The following is a 6,473-nucleotide window of genomic DNA, read 5'->3' on the forward strand; positions in this document are numbered from 1 at the left end:
GGCAGATAATAACTAAAATAGATAACAATTCCAGTTCATGTTATTGACTCTTGATGAAAAATCTGGAAAAGGCATAGCATGCAATGTTGATGCAGTTATTTGCTACTGCTGCTACTGCTGCTACTGCTGCTGCTACTACTACTACTACAACTGCTACTACTACTACTACTACTGCTGCTACTACTGCTACTATTGCTACTGCAGCTACTCCTGCTACTGCTGCTAATACTGCTACTGCTACTGCTGCTACTGCTGGTACTGCTACTGCTGCTACTGCTGCTCCTCCTTCTTCTGCTGCTACTGCTGTTACTCCTGCTGTTACTCCTGCTACTGCTGCTACTTCTGTAACTACTGCTACTGCTACTACTACTACTTCTACTACTACTACTCCTTCTACTGCTGCTACTGCTGTTACTCCTTCTACTGCTGCTACTGCTGCTACTGCTGCTACTGCTGCTACTGCTGCTGCTGCTACTGCTGCTGCTGCTACTACTGCTGCTACTACTGCTACTGCTGCTGCTACTACTACTACTACTACTACTACTACTACTACTGCTTGCTACTACTACTACTACTACTACTACTACTACTACTACTAGTACTAGTACTAGTACTAGTACTTCTACTACTACTACTACTACTTCTACTACTGATACTACTACTACTGCTACTACTACTACTACTACTGCAGCTACTTCTGCTACTCCTTCTACTGCTGCTACTGCTGTTACTCCTGCTACTGCTACTACTGCTGCTACTGCTGCTACTACTGCTGCTACTGCTGCTTGTGCTGCTACTGCTGCTGCTGCTACTGCTGCTGATACAACTACTACTACTACTGCCACTACTACTTCTGCTACTACTACTACTACTACTACTACTACTACTACTACTACTACTACTACTACTACTACTACTACTACTACTATTACTACTACTACTACTACTACTACTACTACTACTATCACTTCTACTACTACTACTACTACTACAACTACTACTACTACTACTTCTACTATTACTATTACTTCTACTCCTACTACTACTTCTACTACTGCTACTACTCCTACTGCTATTACTTCTACTACTACTACTGCAGCTACTTGTGCTACTACTGCTACTGCTGCTACGCCTTCTTCTGCTGCTACTGCTGTTACTCCTGCTACTGCTGCTACTGCTACTACTGTTGCTACTGCTGCTACTGCTGGTGCTGCTACTGATGCTGCTGCTACTGCTTCTACTGCAGCTACTACTACTACTACTACAACAACTACTAATACTATTACTACTGCTACTGCTGCTACTGCTGCAACTTCTGCTACTGCTGCTACTGCTACTTCTGCTGCAGCTGCTGCAGCTGCTGCTACTGCTGCTGCTGCTGCTGCTGCTACTGCTGCTGCTGCTGCTGCTGTTGCTGTTATTGCTGCTACTAGATGCCGCTATTTTTACTTAAGCTGAAAAAGTTACTATAACACCTTGCTTGCAGATGAAAAAATTACTCCCACACCGGTCGACAAGCGACAATTGCGCGATATATCGTATTGAGCGTCGCGATAATGTCGTGTGTCGACCTAGGTGTTTTTAGGTCGACAAGCGACAATTGCGCGATATTGGCTCGATATATCGTATTGAGCGTCGAGAGAATGTCGTGCGTCGAGAGAATGTCGTGTGATTTTTTGGTCGACAGGCGACATTCTCGCGATATATCATATTGACTGTCGCATGATTGTCGTGCGTCGTATTGAGCGTCGCGAGAATGTCGAGTGTCGCGCTCGAAGGTCGACACACGACATTCTCGCGACATTCTCGCGACATGCTCTCAACGCTCAATACGACGCGCGACAAATCAGTTGACAGTCAAGATTTGCTGCGATTTTTTTTTCCTAAAACCCAGCGCGATATGCGACACTCAAATATTGATTGTCGCATGATTGTCGCGCGTCGTATTGAGCGTCGAGAAAATGTCGTGTGTCGATCTAGGGGTGTTTATGTCGGCAAGCGACAACTGCGCGATATTGACTCGATATATCGTATTGAGCGTCGAGAGAATATCTTGCGTCGAGAGAATGTCGTGTGATTTTTAGGTCGACAGGCGACATTCTCGCGATATATCATATTGACTGTCGCATGATTGTCGCGCGTCGTATTGAGCGTCGCGAGAATGTCAAGTGTCGCGCTCGAAGGTCGACACACGACATTCTCGCGACATTCTCTCGATGCTCATTACGACGCGCGACAAATCAGTCGACAGTCAAGATTTTCTGCGATTTTTTTCTAAAACCCAGCGCGATATGCGACACTCAAATATTGACTGTCGCATGATTGTCGCGCGTCGTATTGAGCGTCGAGAGAATGTCGCGAGAATGTCGTGCGTCGACCTCCAAGGTCGACACACGACAATGAACTTGGCACTATCCGGATTCCGTATTTAACAGTCCAGTATATTTAACTATTTCTGCGTTTTTTACTACGGAAGCGTATATTGTACACCCCAATAATATGGTCATGCCGGATTAGTTTATATCGACTTACTGTGAAATAACATGGTATGTCGTCATAGTTTTGTATATTTTTCCCTCTTAATTTTAAGTCTAAGTTGACAAATCAACATAATTTGTGGCGTCATGCTCTTGAGAAAATGACTTGCCATCATAGTTAGTCGACACTATGAGTTATTCTTCACGCCATGACACCTTATTCATATCATTCCGTCATAGAATATGGTTCAACCCAATAATATGGTCATGCCGGATTATTTTATATCGACTTACTGTGAAACAAAATGGTATGTCGTCAAAGTTTTATAGTTTTTTTCACTCTTTCTTTTACTAGCCATAACGACATTAAGTTAAGGTCTCGACGTATATGTGTCTGGCTTTTCCCGAAAAAATATTTGGTCGACAGGATCTAAGTCGACAAATCAACATAATTTTGGGCGTCATGTGAAAATGACTTGCCATAATAGTTTTAGTCGACACGATGAGTTATTCTTTACGCCACGACACCTTTTTCATATCATTCCGATATAGAAGGTAGACATCTTCACAGCATCAGGGTGTACCATAAACGCTTCGATAGGAAAACCTACAAAACTATGGCGACGTACAATGTTATTTCACAGTAAGTCAATGTAAACTAAACCGGCATTACCATATTATTGGGATGTACCATATTCTATGACGGCATGATATAAAAAAGGTGTCATGGCGTATCAAATAACTCATCGTGTCGACTTAAACTATGATGGCAAATCAGTTTCACATGACGCCAATAATTATGTTGATTTGTCGACTTAGATCATGTCGACCAAATATTTTTTTCGGGGAAGCCGGACACATTTACGACGAGACATTAACTTAATGTCGTTATGGCGAGTAAAATCAATAGGGAAAAAAGCCTACACAACCAAGACGACATACCATGTTATTTCACAAGTTGATATAAACTAATCCGGCATGACCATATTATTGGGGTGTACCATATACGCTTCCGTAGGATTTCGACATGACTGATGAAGATATTGATTTAGCACATGGATATGTCGATATATAAGACGATATATATCTACAACATTATATTGGTGAGATCACAGAGATTATGTCGACTAAATATTGTTTAAGGAAACGTCGGAAACATTTACGTCGAGATTTTAACTTAATGTCGTTATGGCGAGTAAAATTTAGTGATAAAAATATGGAAGCGTATATGGTACACCCTGATGCTGTGATGATGTCAAAATTCTATGACGGCACGATATGAAAAATGTGTCATGGCGTAAAAATAACTCATCCTGCCGACTAAAACTATGATGGCAAGTTATTTTCACAATAGCATGACGTCAACAATTATGTTGATTTTTCGACTTACATCATGTCAACCAAATATTTTTTCGGGAAAAGCCGGAAACATTAACGTCGAGACTTAAACTTAATGTGGTTATGGCGAGTAAAATTAAGAGGGAAATATATGGAAGCGTATATGGTACAACCTGATGCTGTGATGTTGTAAATATTATATGACGGCATTATATGAAAAAGGTGTCATAGCGCAAAAACAACTCATCCTGTCGACTAAAACTATGATGGCAAGTCATTTTCACAAGAGCATGACGCGAACAATTATGTTGATTTGTCGACTTAGATCATGTCGACCAAATAATATTTCGGGAAAAGCCGGAAACATTTACGTCGAGACTAAAACATAATGTTGTATGGCAAGTAAAATTTAGAGGGATAAACATACAAAACTATGACAACATACCATGTTATTTCACAGTAACTCGATATAAACTGATTCGGCATGACCATATTATTGGGGTGTACCATATTCTATGACGACATATATGAAAAAGGTGTCATGGCGTAAATATAACTGATCGTGTCGACTAAAACTATGATGGCAAGTCATTTTCACAAGAGCATGACGCCAAAAATTATGTTGATTTGACGACTTACATCATGTCGACAAAATATTTTTTCGGTAAAAGCCGGAAACATTAACGTCGAGACTTTAACTTTATGTTGTTATGGCGAGTAAAATTAAGTGGTAAAAACTACAAACCTGTCCACATACCATATTGTTTCACAGTAAGTCGATATAAATTAATCGGGCATGACCATTTTATTGGGGTGTAACATATACGCTTCCGTAGAAATACCTAAAAAACTAGGACGACATACTATGTTATTTCAAAGTAAGTCGATATAAACTAATCTGGCATGACCATATTATTGGGGTGTACCATATTCTTTGACGGCTTGATATAAAAAAGGTGTGATGGCGTAAAAAAAAGAACTCATCTTGTCGACTAAAACTATGATGGCAAGTCATTTTCACAAGAGCATGACGCCAAAGATTATGTTGATTTGTCGACTTCGTTCATGACGTCCAAATATTTTTTCAGCAAAAGCCGGAAACATTTACGTCGATACTTAAACTTTATGTCGTTATTGCGAGTAAAATTAATAGGGAAATAATACACATCTAGGTCGACATACCATGTTATTTCACAGTAAGTCGATATAAATAAATCCGGCAAGAGCATACTATCGGAGTGTAACATCAGCATATTATCTAGGTGTACCATATGCGTCTGTAGTATTTAGAAACTTCAAATGAGTAAATATAGCAAATCTTTTTTTATACAAACATCTGCTCCATCTCAATGATGATCCACTGCAGTGTCTTCACTTGGAATAGTTCGATATAACACACAGTAAACCCCAAACCAACCCAGCGGTATAGCTAAAAAGCCTTAAGCCATATAAATAGCGTTTATTCGCTTAAAACCTATTTTGCTGATTAAATTCTTCATATGGATTTAAAGCACGCTGCACGTCTGAAGTTGATTCCATTATTGCCGAAACCAGTCTATGCTCATCCTCTTACCTGTCTTTGATGATGAGGGACCTTCTCCGTTGTTCTGATCTTTTTCAAAAATAAAATATTCATCTATTCATGACAATACATGGACAGAAGATTTCTACTTCTAGTGTGATTGAAATTATGTTAGTAAATTATCGGCTTTTTGAAATCTTTGCATCAATATACAAAATCAATGCATGAAAACTCCAAAACTAAAGGCTTTACAAATAAACATGCCCAGGTTTTATTAGTTGTTTTGTTTAAGTGCACATCATTTTAATAAATGTAAACATACTGGTCTGTTATAAACATAAGCTTAAATAAATTGTTTTCGAAGCGAATTGAAGGCTGTGCATATCATAAAAGATTGGTTCTCGTCTTCAACATTTCTACCATGACATTTGGTTCACAAGCGTTGAGCTTTGTAATATGTATGCATTATTAAGTCTACTTGTTTCAATGGCTAATTTGCGAGACGATTATCGTAATTTTAAAAGACAAAATCGCAAGTTATTTGGCAATACATCTATATTTGTTTCACATTTTAACGAGCATTTAAAAAGTTTAAAGGTCATTAATGAGTTTTGTAATGCAAATATTGTTAGCAATCATGTACTACTGTACCCATTAAAAGAATATGGAAGGTTTTCAATCTGACAGAACATGGGTTTTACCATACGTATGAGCTTCCTAAGTATTAATATTTCCTTCACCTTTAAAGCCCACTTGCTTTCACCATATTTCATCGCGTAAACCGTTTATACATTTTTGGAAGAGTTGGGGTAAGCACAGGAAGTCGAACTTTTTAGCAGGGCATTAAGCTTACACATGTCTTGACTGAGTGTTTAACGTTTATACCTGCGTTATAAAAACATTTGAAGTGACGCCCAATCAATTCCGAAGGAAGTGGGAGCATAATGGGTTCTTTTCCAGATACACTTTTTAACATTATTTCCTCATTGTGAGTTATTAATCACAGATAACTGCAAAATAGTAAATCTTTTGTTAGATTTGTACCGGCCAGTAAACCTTTTGATTCGACCGATCATTTTTTATGGATTGACCATATATGCATACTGTTTTGTTTTCATAAATAGGATTTACATATA

The sequence above is a fragment of the Dreissena polymorpha genome, chromosome 1 (assembly GCF_020536995.1).
Source record: "Dreissena polymorpha isolate Duluth1 chromosome 1, UMN_Dpol_1.0, whole genome shotgun sequence".
Classification (NCBI taxonomy): Eukaryota; Metazoa; Mollusca; class Bivalvia; order Myida; family Dreissenidae; genus Dreissena; species Dreissena polymorpha.